We start from the raw sequence: 17,481 nt of genomic DNA, 5'->3' as shown, positions 1-17,481 counted from the left end.
GGTATAAAGGTAAGTGTTTGTGTTTTTTGTTTTCTTTTGTTTTTTTGTGTGTTTGTGTGCCCGGGGGGGGGAGAGCAACTACAGAGGGCTAACTACTGGGGGCAACTACAGGGGGTTCACTACTGGGGGCAACTACAGGGGGCTCACTACTGGGGGCAACTACAGGGGGCTCACTAGGGGCAACTACAGGGGGCTCACTATTGGGATCAACTAGGTGCAACTACAGTGGGCTGACTACTGGTTGCAACTACAGGGGGCTCACTACTGGGGCAACTACTGGGGGCTCACCACTGGGGGCAACCACAGGGGACTCACTACTGGGGGCAACTACAGGGGGCTCACTACAGGGGGCAACTACTGGGCACAACTACAGGGGGCACTACTAAAATGGGCACAACTACAGGGGGCACTATCAGAAGGGGCACAACTACAGGGGGCACTACTTGAAGGGGCACAACTACAAGGGGCACTGCATATGGGCACAATTACAGGGGGCCCTGCATAATGGGCACTACTACAGGGGGCATTGCATAAGGGGCACTATTACAGGGTGGCATGTGTAAGGGGCATTGCTGTGTGGCATAATGTGTTGTAAGAGGCATTCCGGTGTGGCACACTGTGTTGTAAGTGGCATTACTTAGTGCGTCATAATGTGTAAGGCACGTTGCTGTATCATGTAACCACACACCTTAAACGTCGTCTTTGGGTGTGTTTGATCTTTGGGCAGGGGGGGAGTTGGGCGGGAGGGGAGCGCCTGAAACTTTTTTGGCATGGGGGAGCAAAATTTATAGTTACGCCACTGTTGCCTTGGTATAGCAAATCTGGATACACAATTGCCATCAGGTGCTAATTAGTAGCCATTTTAAGATGGGTATAAAAACCCTTTCTGGGGACATATGGGGCATACCTTTGAAAAAGCTACACTTTAGGTCAGGGAAACGCGTTAAGGCCACCAAGGATTATCACCCCAATTTTTCTATACTACACTTTGGAGGAACCTTAAAGGACTATTGCACAATCCTAATCATATGGAGCCTTAAAGGACCAGCACACTGGGAGTAAGCCGGCATACTACAATTTGGGACATTACCACATATGAACACTGTATCTTTTGAGGACCCAGACTATTACCGGATGATCAGCATCTAAAAGGGACATCCCTCCAATTGTGAATATTACCATCTATATACAGTGGACTGTCCTATGCTGTTTATTTTGGCCTCCCAAGTGTTTTTCCTTCAGGAGCTGGGCATACTCAAGCAAAGTATGGATTCATAGTTGTTGGTGAGATCAGTCCATTCTACTGAACAGAAAGTAATTTTCTGTATTTTTAATTCTTTGGCACAATTATTTATGTATATGAATAAATTGTATATTTTTGATGTCTAGACGATTGCTATACCTTGTTTTTATAATTTTTATGTTCTAACAATTCTAGTGCTACTTTTTGTTTATTGTGTGTATATGTATTGGTAGGGAGTGACTATCCCGCTTTTAGTAGCTGCTTGGACAACATACTCATATCAGCGCCTGCATTGCATTAGTTGGTGCTTTTTTCTGTTTTGGTGAGAGATAAAGTGCCATCCAATCAGCTCCTAACTGTCATTTTTCAAACACAGGGCCAAATTGAGTTAGAGGCAAAAAGCCGAGGTCGTTTCGCCTCATTCGCCTATTTGGACGGAATGTTTTCGCCATGCACGCCCCCGCTTTTCTCCCTATTCAATTCCAAAATAGGTGAAAACGCAGATAGGCGAATGTATATAATAACGAAACTAGCGAAAAGTACAGCATATTTTGGGGAAATCAGTCTGTACCCCCACAAAAGCGTCACTGACCCTGGAAATCAATATAGAAGAGTATTAATAGCCCTAATAAAAGTATTTAGTGATCTTAAAATGAGTCAATGGGCTGTTATGTGCATGTTTGCATAAGTGTGAAAAAATTATATAATACAATGTTTTTTGAGAAAAATTAAGTACCGCAGTTAAATTTGGGGTACATGTAAATGGGTTCTAGTATATTTTGGTGTCTCTAAAATTAAGATTTAAAAAATCTCAAAAATACACCTGCTGCAGCTTCCTGCAATCTTAAAAACACCTGTGTCACCCTAATAGCCCCCAAAATACCACACCCCATTTTCCAACACCTTTTAAATATTCACCCCAAAAATGACAAGTCATTTTTTGGGGTGTTAAGTTTTTTTTTTGCTTTATTAGTCATTAGGGGTGGTGTCCAAAGGGTTCTGAATCAAGTACCCACATTTGTACCCCAAAATATGGATTTTGCACTTTTTCGCCTGTTTTTGCCTATGGAGTTTTCGCCTAGGCAAAATACATATGAGATATAGTTATATTATAAATAAATAAATAATAATAATAATAACAATAATAAAAAAAAAAAATATATATATATATATATATATTATACAGTCAGGTGCATAAATATTGGGACATTGACAGAATTTTCAGATTTTGGCCTCTATTCTCCACCACAATGGTTTTGAAATGAAACAAACAAGATGTGCTTTAACTGCAGACTTTCAGATTTAATTTGAGGATAATTACATCCAAATCGGGTGAACGGTGTAGGAATTACAACAGTTTCAATATGTGCCTCCCACTTTTTAAGGGGCCAAAAGTAATGGGACTATCAACTCATAAGCTATTTCATGGACAGGTGTGGGCTATTCCCTCGTTATTTCACTATCAATTAAGCAGGTAAAAGGTCTGGAGTTGATTCTAGGTGAGACATTTGCATTTGGAATCAGTTGCTGTCACTCTCAATATGAGATCCAAAGAGCTGTCACTATCAGTGAAGCAAGCCATCATTAGGCTGAAAAATCAAAACAAACCCATCAGAGAGATAGCAAAAACATTAGTGGTGGCCAAATCAACTGTTTGGAACATGCTTAAAAAGAAAGAACACACCGGAGAGCTCAGCAACACCAAAAAACCCGGAAGACTACGGAAAACAACTGTGGTGGATGACAAAATAATTATTTCCCTGGTGAAGAAAAACCCCTTCACAACGTTGGCCAAATCAAGAACACTCTCCAGGAGGTAGATGTATATGTGTCAAAGTCAACAATCAAGAGAAGACTTCACAAGAGTGAATATAGAAGGTTCACCACAAGATGTAAACAATTGGTGAGCCACAAAAACAAGAAGACCAGATTAGAGTTTGCCAAACAACATCTAAAAAAGCCATTACAGTTCTGGAACAACATCCTATGGACAGATGAGACAAAGATCAACTTGTACCAGAGTGATGGGAAGAGAAGAGAAGGAAAGGAACTGATCCTAAACATACCACCTCATCAGTGAAGCATGGTGGTGGTAGCGTCATGGCGTGGGCATGTATGGCTGCCAATGGAACTGGTTCCTTTGTATTTATTGATGATGTGACTGCTGGCAAAAGCAGCAGAATGAATTCTGAAGTGTTTTGGGCAATATTATATGCTCATATTCAGTCAAATGCTTCAGAACTCATTAGACGGCGCTTCACAGTGCAGATGGACAATGACCCGAAGCATACTGCAAAAGCAACCAAAGAGTTTTTTAAGGCTAGAAAGTGGAATGCTATGCAATGGCCAAGTCAATCCCCTAACCTGAATCCGATTGAACATGCATTTCACTTGATGAAGACAAAACTGAAGGGAAAATGCCCCAAGAACAAGCAGGAACTGAAGACATTTGCAGTAGAGGCCTGGCAGAGCATCACCAGGGATGAAACCCAGCGTCTGGTGATGTCTATGCATTCCAGACTTCAGGCTATAATTTCCTGCAAAGGATTTGCAATAAAGTATTAAAAAGTGAAAGTTAGATTTAGGATTGTTTAGTTTGTCCCATTACTTTTGGCCCCTTAAAAAGTGGGAGGCACATTTAGAAACCGTTGTAATTCCTACACCGTTCACCTGATTTGATGTATTTACCCTCAAATTAAATCTGAAAGTCTGCAGTTAAATCACATTTTGTTTGTTTCATTTCAAAATCATTGTGGTGGTGAATAGAGGCCGAAATATGAAAATTCTTTCAATGTCCCAATATTTATGGACCTGACTGTATATATATATATATATATATATATATATATATATATACTGTATATACACACACACACAACAAGAGACAGAAGTCCTTACAGACTGTGGGAGTGATGTTGGTTATAAAATAACATGTGGGTGCAATTATACATTATCAGTGTTTGGGAGAATTAGTTACATACACTATTGTGACTAATGTTTCCTTGGAAGTTCACCAGGATTATTTATTTAGCTGAGTAATTAGCAGTGTACTTCCTGAGATCACTTTATCTTATGCATCCATATGAAATTGTCAAGAGGTTTCCCAGCTTGTTCCATGTTCCCCCTGGTTGTGCATGACCACAACCCTGTCATAGAGCGGTCTGCAGAGTGCCAGACATTGTGCAAGCCCTGTCCATTCTCTCCGGTGTGTGGAGGCATTGTACCAGTTCTGTATAAACAGGAGAACTTCTGAGGAAAATGAGTTCTCTTCTTGGATTTCATTTTTTTTATTAACAGTTTCTTATATAGTGCAACATATTCTGTTGCGATTCACAAATGGAAACATAGGGCCTGATTCAGAGCCGGACGCTCTGACCAGAGCGCTCGCTCTGAATCAGGGCCCTCTTCCATGAAAATGGAGCGGCCTCCTGGCCGCTCGTATAGCTGTGGGTGACCACCCACAGCATATGCGAGCGGCCAAAAAGATGGTCGCGATGGTCTAGACCATCACGACCATCGGACTTGCGACGGAGACCCTGCGGTAGGGTCTCGCTGCCACAAGCCCTGGAGTGATTTTGGCTCTATCAGAGCCAAAATCACTCCCAATGACATCACTAGTGATGTCAGTGGGGCCGGCTTCAGACGGTAGGCGTTCCCATGGGAACACCTCCGTCTGGCAGGCACGCCCCCGGCACGCCCACCAAAGGGGGCGTGCTGTCAATCAACATCGACAGCACGCCCCCTTTGGTGCGAGACCCGGAGCGATGGAAAGCCCGTCGCTCCCCGGGTCTCGCGCATGCGCACGACGGAGCTCCCTCCATCGTGCGCATGCGCAGTGGGGAACATCGACCCGCTTGCGAGTGTACTGCTGCTCGCGAGCGGGTCTGAATGACCCCCATTAACAGAACAAAACTGGGTAATAACAGACAGACATAGAGGTAAGAGGGCCCTGCTCGCAGGCTTGCAATCTATAGGGAAAAAGACATTGATACACAAGGAAAGGTGCTATATATTGCATTTTGGTCCAGCCAGATTGTACAGGTCTTGGTGGGCTGTATGATCCAGTCACACAGGAACTTTGGCCAAAGGTCAGGAGGATGTGAAAGAAAGAATATATGTGAGGTTATGGAAGCTATGAAGGTTGTGGCGGTTCTGGAATTTGATAAGCTTGTCTGAAGAGGTGAGTTTTCATGGAACGTTTGAAGGTTTGGAGACTAGAGGAAAATCTTATTGTGCGTGGGAGGGCATTTCACAGAGTGGGTGCAGCCCAAAAAAAGTTGTAACAGTGAAATAATTTGCTCCAGGTAATGCATGTGGATGAGAGATGCAGAACTTGTGCTGAGCAGAGAGGTCGGGTTAGGAGATGTTTTGAGATGAGTGAAGAAATGTATGTTGGTGTGGTATGGTTAATAGCCTTACATGTAAGTAAAAGTATTTTGTATTGAATACGGTAGAAAATTGTTAACCAATGGAGGGACTGACAGAGCGGAGCAGCAGATAAACATTAGGCGAGGAAGATCAGCCTCGCAGCTGCATTCATAATGGATTGTAGTGGTGAGAGTCTGTTTTTGGGAAGAACAGTAAAGAAACTATTGCAATAGTCAATGCGAGAAATAATGAGTGAATGGATTAGAGTTTTTGCAGTATCTTGTGTAAGATATGGACAAATTTTGGATATGTTTTTTAGATGTAGATGTTGAGACAGATTGAATGTGGGGAACAAGGGACAGTTCTGAGTCAAGGATGATACCTAGGCAGCGAGCTTGAGGGGTGGGGTGGATTGTCGAGTTATCAACAGTGATAGAGATATCAGGTTGTTAACTACTATTGGCCGGTGGAAATATAATTAATTCTGTTTTGGATATATTAAGTTTGAGGTGGTGAGATGACATCCAAGATGAAATGGCAGAAAGACCTTTAGTGACACGGACCAATACAGATGGTGGCAAATCTGAGCAGGATATGTAGATTTGAGTATCATCCACATACAGAAGATACTGAAATCCAAAATAGCTGATTAGTTTGCCTAGAGAGGTGGTATAGATTGAAAAAAGCAGATGACCTAAGACTGAGCCTTGCGGTACTCCAACTCATAGTGGTAGTGAAGAGGCAGAATCAGAAAAACATATATATATATATATATATATATATATACATATATATATATATATATATATAGTGACAGGGTCAGCATAAGTTCACATGCGGTAAATGTGGAATATCTCCCAGGTTTGGCAGAGCAAAGGCATTAGGAATGTGTAATGTCCAGTTCAGGTGTTGCCTCAATCAGAATCTAGAAGACAGCTGATTACAGACACCTGTGTGAGGCTGGATTAAGAACTGCAGAGACACTGGGGAAACTGAGCCTGATGGTGAGATAGTCGGCCAGCTTAGTGTTAGGGATCCTGGACCTGCGAGTCCACTGAAGAAAATATTGCTGTTTGGAAGACTGTGTAACATCTTGCCTGTGAAACTGCCATAACCTGTATACCTTCCTGTGGTGAGAAATAAAGATGCTAATGGATTTTACCCAGTCTATGTGATTCTTGTCACATTATATAATCTCCTTGTATAGAACAAGAACAGGTGACAGTCACTGGCCTTGTGTAAATGTCCAATATAGAAAGAAAAAAGATAGTCACATGGTGCACAAATCATATCAATATAAGTTCATAAAATATAACTTTTATTAGTTTTAAGTAAAACAAATTAGTTCCAAGATTGAGGTGAAATATTATTCTAATTTAAAAAAAAATATTTGCAAACATATACATGGGTTGGTGGGTGAAAGAACAACTTTTTACAGAAGCAAATGAACAATACACACAGTACATCCTAGTTTGGCTCAGGTTTATAGACGATCTATTTATCATTTGGGAAGGAGAAAAGGAACTGTTCCAGGAATTCATTGCTCTCCTGAACTTCAATCAATTCAATTTGAAATTAACTATGGAGATGAGTCAAAAAACCATTACTTTTCTTGATTTATCAATATCAATTACAGAAGATGGACGTTTGACTTCTGACATTTACAGGTAAGCAAACGCCTCGATTAACATACTACATGCAACAAGCTCACATCCTCAGCCAGTCATAATGGGTATCCCTAAGGGAGAATATCTAAGGACTAGACGTAATTGTTCAGAAGATAAGATTTTTTTAAACCAGGGCAATCGAGTTAAACAACAAATTAACAGCGAGAGGCTACAGCAAAAAATCAATGAAGAAAGCCTGCAATATGGCAAAAAGCAGAACAAGAGAATCCTTGATCTATCCAAAAACAGTAGAGAATGCAAATGAGCCTGAGAATCAACCTATTACATTCATAGGCACATATTGCAGAGAAGGAAACAGGATGAAACATATTCTACAGAATCACTGGCATATCCTAAAATCGGATCCGGACTTGTCTAGTCTACTGGGAAAGTGCAGATGTGCTGGAGGTCTAAAAACATCAAGGATATGTTAGTACATAGTCATTATAAAACAGAATCGAAACAGAAATTATCCATTACAGGCTTTTACAGTTGTGGCCATTGCAAGGCATGTTCATTTACTGTCAAAACCAAAAACTTCACTGACAAATACAATCAGAATTGGATAAATTCAAGAATTTTTAAATTGCAAATCTAAAGGAGTAATTTATTGTTTAATCTGCCCTTGTAACCTAAAATATATTGGAATGACCAGTAGACCTTTTAAGCAACACCTTTTGGAACGTGGGAAGTATACGAAATGCAGAATCAGATCAACAAAAATTTAAAATTCTCACTACAGTGGCGAGACACTTCTTATCTCACCATCAAAGTAATCCACGAATCTTGAAGGCCTTTTTAATGGAACAGGTGAAAAATGACATTCATGGTGGAGATTTCAATAACCAGTTATTGAAAAGAGAAGCACGCATGATTTTCCTTATGGGAAGTACTCAACCCTTTGGTTTGAATGAGAGGAATAACAACTCAGCATTCTTATGAAAATGTAGATTTCGTATGTCTTCCTTGCTTGATGAATAGATAGATAATCTAAGGGTTGTTTATCTAACAACAAATGATTATTATTATTTGATCTCATATATAGAATCATCATGCATAGATAGTTTCATAGAATCTATATTTTATCTTTTAATTAATTCATTCTTGTTTTCTCCCTTTTCACATTTGAATCACTATTTTCACCAAAAAATGTTATTAGTTATATCTCACTTAATAATCCCTATTAATAACATAAATATTTACACTCAATAATAATTTACACATTTAGGCACATAATAATTAATTAGAATACACAGATTAATTTATCCTGTCGACCTAGTAATAAAATTATGACACAGAGGTTACACTTCTTTTTTATATAATCTCGATATAAGTTTATGTGGTGAATAATTGATCACTTTTAAATCAGACACCCTATAGAGGATTGCTATATCGGACAATGTATTTTTTTTTTAAATACACTTCACTTTATTTATTTTGAGCACATTTCACTAACAAAATTAATAATAATATTACTTTTATTACTATATAATTAATATAACTAATTTCAATATTATGAATATCATGCATTTTATATTATTTAATTGATCAAATGTGATTCATTTGATTAATATATATGATGGGATTTATAGAAACATATACACATATATTTATATATGTATATGTCTGCCTGTCTATATTTGGATATGAAGACATCTATTTAATACTAATATTTTATTAATTGCTATTAACTTGAATGAATTTAAATGTTCCACTTAGTTAGGTCTTCATATACATACGTGTATTTATGATTTGCTATTTAATTTTCCTGACAGAAATCTTTCTTAACATACTAATCTAATTAGATTTGCAAACCAGGTATGAATGGGAGGAGTTGAGTAAATAAAACTCCAGTTAGCCCAGACATCGGGTTCACTACATGAATAAGCTTCAGTGAAACGTACGTCGGAGTGTGTCAGAGACGTGTTTCACTTAATACTACTAACTGCCCCTATACCGCGACCTATGTCTATGTCTACAATTCTCAGTTCTGTCTAATGCCACTTACATCAGGCTGAATGTGTGCCGTGGCAGAAAAGGACTGAGATTTAGTTATATTCCACAGTGGTTGCACATTGCCGTGTATAATGAATACTAGCCATTACTAACGCTGCCAGTGTCAGACTGGGAAATGGGCTGTAATTAAAATCTTAACAGCAACTGCTGACCACAGTATAACAGCTGAAGTGGGCCAGAGACGTGTTTTATCTGATATTATTAACTGTCCATACACTATGATTTATTTATATCTATGTCTACAATGTTCAGTTCCGTCTAATGCCACTTACATTGGGCCGACTGTGTGCCATGGCGGCGACAGACTGAGACTCAGTCATATTCCACAAATGGCTGTCTAAAGCTGCGTACACACCTATAGATATATCTGTCCAATCCGCCTGGTGGGATGGAAAATCTGGTAATGTATGGGAGCAAATAACAATTGAAATTTGTTACCAAACACTGGAAAACGGACCAGATTTTCCTTCCCACTAGACAGATTGAACAGATATATCTGTAGGTGTGTACACACCTTAATGCTGTGCATAATAATTACTAGCCCTTACTGACACTGCCGATGTCGGACTGAAAAACTGGCTGTAAATAAATCTTAATCTAATAGTGATTGCTGATTATAGTTGAACAACTCTGTATAATACCACCTCTATTAGGCCGAATGCATGCCATGGTATGACGGGTTGAAACCTCAATCACACTCAGAACAGTAATTAATAATTATAGTATATTGTGGGAAAGTATTCCTCTGGATGAGTGTGCCTCATTAAGCTTCACCTGATATTATCAACTATCCGCACAATAGCTCCGTTCACCATTATATGTTAGACGGAGTACATATTGCTGCCTGATTGTAATAAATAGCGGCTGATGAATAGGAATGAATAGGAAGGAGTGCTTGACTATAAATATCAGCTATATGTTCATTCATTGCCATATATATATATTAGCAGATTGAATAGAGAGAGACACACCAGAAAAAGTGATGGAGAGCATCCTGTCAAATATTAGACCTATGGCACTAATTACTGTATGAAATAATTATACACACTGTTGAACACCCAAATGTATTATATACACTAACAATTATTGCCGCCCTAACAAACTGAATCTGTGACATAGGAGAATAAATAAACAATGATCCGGAAAGTGGCTCACTTGTCAGCTGTTGCTATTGTATTATGAGTAAAGTATGAAATTGCAACTATGTAATTGCCACTCGGGGTATTGTAACTATTCACATTTGTTACTCAACAAATATTTGTTACGCAATATTTATAAATCCAACGTTTTTCTCTGTACAATAAAGGGTTATAAACAGTGATCTGATTATCTCGGCATAAACTGGTTTAGTGGAATAACTTGTCCTGGTGATAAGGGAATAATCGTTTTTGTGCTCACTTTAAAGTACATTACTTATGTGTGTGCTGACCAATATACAGTACATTCTAGCTTCACGGTATAGGAAATAAAGGGCCTGATTCAGAGCCACTCGTAAGCGGGAGCTCGTTCGCTCCGAGCGATGTTTGCCCAACTGCGCATGCATACGGATCATTATACGCATGCGCGAACCAGTCAGTGCGGCCGAAATTCATGTGCTCGCAAATAGCGAATGCCTGCTAATTTGAGTGACAGGATGAGGCGTATGTGGGTGGTAACAGGGGAAGGTGCTTGAAAACGGGGGAGTGGAGATCCGATCGCAGGTGTGCTTAAAGGTCAAAACGGGCGTTTTATGGGTGTGCATATTTAAAACAGCAGCGTCATTGACCACGTCACTGGGTTATTTTAGAGCCAGAACTGCTCGCAAAATTGTGGTAGCAAAAACCAACCACAAGAATAGCGAGCAGCTCATACCCTTGTCGATGTACTCGATTAATCTAATAAATAGCGGACATGACGTAGGATGCGAGCGGCCAGGGGGCCTAGTTTCCCAAAAAACGTCCGCAGTTTTGTTCACTCGTTCAGACCTAGAGGCGTGAACAGACCGCAAAGAGCGAACGGTTGATTTGAATAGCCACCCCTATTTTCTGGACGAGCGAGAGCAAATAGCGTCCGGCTCTGAATCAGGCCCAAAGTGCATATCAATAAGAGTAATTTAAATGAGAAGACAGAGTGATTTTCTTTGTGACAGTTAATTGACTTACAACACTACAACTGAATTATTTATTATATGGAATAAGGACAGTGTATGTACAGTAAAACTTTAAAATAATAAACCAAAATCTCTGTCTCACCTAAGTAAACATACTCTGGCACAAGCTTTTATGTACAAATTTAAAATAAAATAAAAAAATGTAAAATTAGAATAATATTTCACCTCAATCTTGGAACTAATTTGTTTTACTTAAAACTAATAAAAGTTATATTGATATGATTTGTGCACCATGTGACTATCTTTTTTCTTTCTATATTGGATGCGTAATTATAGTGGGTAGCACCCCTCCAATCTATAAATAATAAGTTATAAATCATTATTTGTGGAGGGTATATCATAAAACCAGTGCGGTTGTTTTTTCCTTCAATTTACCTGCTCTTGTGTAAATTTGTAATATTTAATCCAAAGGCATCAACTTTTCCCAGGATGTGCAATATACAAAAAAAGTATATATACACACAGATCTACTGTATACAGGATATTATGGGGAGAAACAATTGTTGTAATGGGTGCAGTGGCATATTAATGCCCGTGGGGGCCCATCTGCAGCGCCCCAGCCCTGCATCTTACCTTGCTTCCGGCTGGCAAGCGGGTCTCCTCCTCCACGACGCCATCCTCCCTGTGACATTCGGGAAGACGGCACATGTACCGGAGCATGGTAGGTATACTTTGGGTGCACCCATTATAAATACACCTATATATGACCACCTGATAGAACTATTCAATTGTTGCTCCAATCAGACACGAGTGCCACTGGCGTCCAGATCTCTGCTCGCAACTGTTTGGGTGTGCTAGCCAGGACGTTGCGCGGATTTAACCGCTTAACACGTCTAAACCCTGTGCACTTGAGCGTGATAAGCGTGATAGGTAATGGGTGCCCGTGGTACTCAATCTCATTCGCATAAACAATTGAATAACACACGTCGGGCGCCCATTACTTACAATTGAATTCCCCCCTTTGTATTAGACACACGTTTTTAGGATAAAATCAGCCGTATTAGATAAGTGTGTGAGAGAGAGATACCATCAGTCAGAGTTTATACAATAATCCCACCCCAAGTACAATAAAGTGACAGATTTTGGGCAGCGAGGGGGAGTTCTGTCAGGATGTAATAATATTTTACTGTCTTTTTGCACAGACAGATTCCTGGTAAAATCCAGGTTGTATTAGGCTTGTTTTGCACGTTAGGATACAATATAAATGACATAGAAACATTTTTATGATTAATGACAGTTTGATGAGTTTTAGTGCTATATCCTGTTAGTCACCTTGTCTCTAAATTAACGGGAAAGCAATGATTTCACACGTTACTGTAAGCTACTGCACCTAACACGTGACTGCCAACTCCCTGCTGCTTATTGTGAGTGCTTTAATCACTATTGCAGCAATGTATATAAATCGTTATGTACTGTAAGTTACTTGTTTCTTGTTCACTTATTAGCTCTATGTACTATGTAAGGCGCTGCGGAACACTTGTGGCGCCATATACAGTAAATAAAGGATAATAATAATAACTGGATCACATAAAAATGACTCTAGCCAGGGCCAGAGTAAGCTGGAAGGGGTTAAGTCTCTGAGTGATGAAGCCAGCAATACAAATGCTCAGGATTCCAGTCAACCTAATGCCCCCCGGAATATATACACAGGGGTCTATGGGTGCAGGGTATGCATTGCACATGGGCACTCACTGCTCACATACTGAGCCTGATTACGCACGCTATCGGACGATTGTCACGTTCTGCACATGTGTATGCATCGCAGTGCGCACAGACTTCACTGTGATCGTACAGCGATCGCAGTGACTACGCAGATCCATTGCGGAGTGACTGACGGGAAGTGACCGTTTGGGGATGGTAACGAGGGGGTGGTCGGTGAAACTCAGGCGTGCCAGTGCATTTGAACGCCGTAACAAGGGCATGCATAAATTAGCCACTGTGATGCCATACACAGCTTGGTCTTTCACTGCGTGTGATGAGGTTAGCAATTCCTGAGTAAGGTCAGAGCTTGTGCAAGTGTGCGTGAGGCTGCGATGGTACTCGATGTTACCGATGGTTTTGTAGACATGCAAAGTAGAATGGATGTGTATAAGGTAAGGTGGGCGTCCTCATGTTAGACTGCGTATGGTGTGATTTGCATCATTTTTGCCCTATCCCTCCACACAGACCTGCAAATTCCATGTATAATCTCGGAGATGTACTAAGCTCTGAAAAGTGATAAACTGGAGTGTGATAAACCAGCAGCCACTCAGCCCCCAACTGTCATGTTACAACTCAGCTCCCAACTATGTCACAGGCTGTGTTTGAAAAATGACAGTTGGGATCTGATTGGCTGGTGGTTTATCACTCTCCAGGTTATCATTTTTCAGAGCTTAGTACATCTGGCCCCAGATCTTCCTACTCTTCCAGGTGTGCAGGGGGCTACCTGAAAAATTGGGATCCTCCCGCCAGTGGCATCATGAGGGGGGGTGCGGGCCACACCCGGTGCAACCCTCGGAGGGGGTGACACCAAAATGCAGTCTCCTCTGCAGTGACAGGAGCCGGGTGCTGCGGCGTCGCAAAGTACCTGATGGTGGTATACCGATGATTCAAAAAAACTTTTTCATTTTTTTTCCAAATATATTTTTTTAATTAAATTATTTTGGATAAGTTGATATAGATGTTCTTCACCTAATTCACTCATTAAAAAAAAAAACAATTTCTGAGCGGTTTTTAGAAAAAAAACAAATTGTCAGTTAAGTGGTTACGGGCTCCAATGTGTACACACAGCAACTCAAATGTGACCTAGGACCAGGGGCGTATCTATAACGGGTGCAGGGTGTGTGGTGCACACGGGCCCCCGGGTCAAGGGGGGCCTGCACCACATACCCAGAACCCATATTATCTAAAACTTACCTCTTCGAGGTCCCGCTTTGAGTGTCTCAGCGCTGCTCAAAAAGCTGGAAAATGACCACCGCAGCCATTTGTCCGGCATTTTGAACATGCACAGTGAGTAAATCGCCGGGAAAATAGCGGCCACGCCATTTCCCTGGCGATCTGCGCATGCGCAGTAGACTCTGGGCACAGACTAGTGCCAAGAGTCTACTGATGTTGCGGTGGCCGGCCAGCAGCGTCAGTCGGCTGCCGGGGAGAGAGTAGGGGGCCCCAGGGAGGAAATGCACTCAGGCCAGCTCCTCTCTTTAAGACGCACCTGCCAAGGACTGTAGGTAATATAGTCAATGTTAATTAAGGGCCTGATTCAGAGATGTACGCTAACCCGATGGTTAACGCACATCTGTGATGGTTCTGGGTCTGCGCATGCATAGGACCCGTTCTGCACATGATCTTGCTCGCAGACCCCCCCAAGCAGCAACATGGGGCAGAGCAAGGGCGTGGGCTGGTCACCGCTCCCGGAATTGGGGGTGGTTTTCCGGGAGGGACAAGGCCACGGTCTGCATCTGTGAATGCAGATTCCTGGCCCCTCAGATGACCAGGACTCGGCCAGGCTGCAGGAAGCTTCAGCTCCCGCAGCCTGACCAAAGGAGTAACCATAGCGATCATCGATCCTGATGATTTTGATGGTGATCCTAGGCTGTGACCTTGGTTGCAGTGCTGGGATCATAAATGCAACAAGGAGGTGTCTGACACCTCCTTCTGCATTTGCATTTTAGAGGGACGGAATTGCACAGCTGCTTGTGTATATATGTGTATAAAATAAGGATAGAAGGACGCCCATAGCATACATTTACTAGGTTACAAAGTACACAGAATCAAAACAAATGGCTGGCATATCACTTAATACTCATCACTGCTGTTGTATATGCCTCTATCAGTTTCCTTACACATTCCTAATTGCCAGGAGACTTGACGATTAGCAATGTATAACCTATGCCCTTCATGGTGCTAGTCACACCCCCCTGCACAGACCACACGCCCACAGCAAAGGTTACATTCCTCACATAACTAGTTACACCCCTGTGGTGTTGGCCACACCCCCTGCAGGCAGGGCCATCTCTTCTATTGGGCTTGTCAGGCAGTTGCCCAAGGGCCCGAAGCTTGTAGGGGCCCACAAACCCACCCCCCTGCAGCCGCGGCCAGTTGGTAAATTTGTGATATTTTTGTAAGCCGGCCACCGGTGCATTGTATTCTGATCTAACCTCTCCCACACCATCCCTCCCCTCCCCCGGCTGATGAGTACTCACACCTCAGTCCCAGTTTCACTTCAGTCGCTGGCTTCAGACAGAGTCTCTCTGCATGTGTGGGAGGTCTGATGGGCATGCAGGAGGGTTTAATTTTATTGACCATTTAAATTTTTTCCTGTGAATGGGTGGGTAGGGGCCCCAGTGCATTGCTTTGCCCAGGGCCCACACTCAGGGACAGCTCTAGGGGTGTTCGACCAGTGCGGTCAAACAGGGGTGCCACCCATAGAGGGCGCAACCCTCCCCAACATCCCGATTTCAGCAGGACAGTACTGTCCTGCTGTTCCACCCGTGGGCCGAAGTGGCCCGCGGGTGGTGAAATCGGGAGGTGGGGACCCCCACGGCCGCAGCTGTGCAGCGGTGCCGGACCCCCGGAGTGTGAATGGATGCAGCGTGCATGCGCGCGGAATCCACTCACAGATGGAAGAGGGCTGGGGGAAGCACAGCCAGTGACGGAGGGCTGGGGTTTTCCACCAGCCTGACATTACTTGGAGGCGTGCCATGCGGGCACGCCTCCAAATAACATCACGTAGGGGTGTAGCCCATGGTAATGAGGCCATATCCCCAATTCCGGGCGCACGCGAAAGCAAGGCACAGCGAACCGGACCGGCACAGGGTGCTCAGACCCCTAGAGCTGGCCCTGCCCACACTGCTGTTAAGACAACCCTGCCTGCAGGGGCATGCAAATAGCCCTTATTAATTTCAGCTCCAAGCCTATGTGGACCTTAGGGGTTGATGTATCAAGCAGTGAAAACAGTGGAGAACTGGACCAGTAGAGAAGCTTCTCATAGCAACCAATCTGCTTCTACTTATAATTTTATAGATTGTGATTGATAAATGCTTCCTCAAAACTGATTGGTTGCCATGGGCAACTTCTCCACACTTTTCACTGCTTAATACATCAACCCCATAATCTAGCACTGAAAACACATATGAATGGAACTGGCCAGAACCGGCTTATTCCAGGCAATGTGGTCACGTCATGACTATCCGCACACAATTTTTAAATGTTCTAAGAACTAGTAGATTTTGTGCTGGGATCTTTCTGTGTGAGAGTCAGGAAACTGAGACAGCATTTTACCCAGGAAACAGAGAGTACAAGTGATTCGCCCATCGCAGGAATAAAACTATTTTGGACTTGAGAACAATTTTGTCCCGGGTGTTAGAGGATTATCTTTACATTTGTGATATACACTTAGAATTTCAGTGGAACTATATTATACTCAAATATATTATTCCTGGTACTGTTGCTGTTAATATTACTAGTAATGTAAATTAATATTCCTATGATGTTTGGTTTTCTTTCTTATTATGGGGCTGTTGTAGAGTTGGACACATTTTGTTTTGAAAACACAGGTGTTGGGCTGTAGGGTGGGGTGTGCCAGCGCTGCAGTCGCCTTAGCCGCAGGAACCTGTGGCCGCACCATCGCTGCCCGACGACCACTGCATCTGGCAAGCAGAGTACCTGGAATGGCACACAACGGCCAGTAATGATGCTGCATTACTGCTCAGAGCGTCCAAAGGACGCGCCGGACCTGCACCATGCAGTGTTTAGAGCAGCCCAGAACATCCGGCCAGCTCTACACTTTCTCCAGATGGTGGCACCGTCCTCCCGCCTCGCTTCAGAGAGAGGCCTTGGGGTAAAAAGTAAAATTTCTACCAAATGTTTTGTCTCTGCAGTTTACGGTCTCTACAAGGGGTATATTTACTAACTGTCGATGTTGGGTCGATTTTTGGTAGATTTTGTTTCAGGGTCTAAGGGGTCTATGTACTAAGCAGTGATAAGTGACAGAGTGAAAAGTGATAAGTCTGTGATAAATGCCAGCCAATCAGCTCCCAACTGTGACAGTTGGGAGCTGA

The sequence above is a fragment of the Taudactylus pleione genome, unplaced genomic scaffold, assembly GCF_031769625.1.
Source record: "Taudactylus pleione unplaced genomic scaffold, aTauple2 ptg000252l, whole genome shotgun sequence".
Classification (NCBI taxonomy): domain Eukaryota; kingdom Metazoa; phylum Chordata; class Amphibia; order Anura; family Myobatrachidae; genus Taudactylus; species Taudactylus pleione.
Note: the sequence above shows the minus strand (reverse complement) of the source record.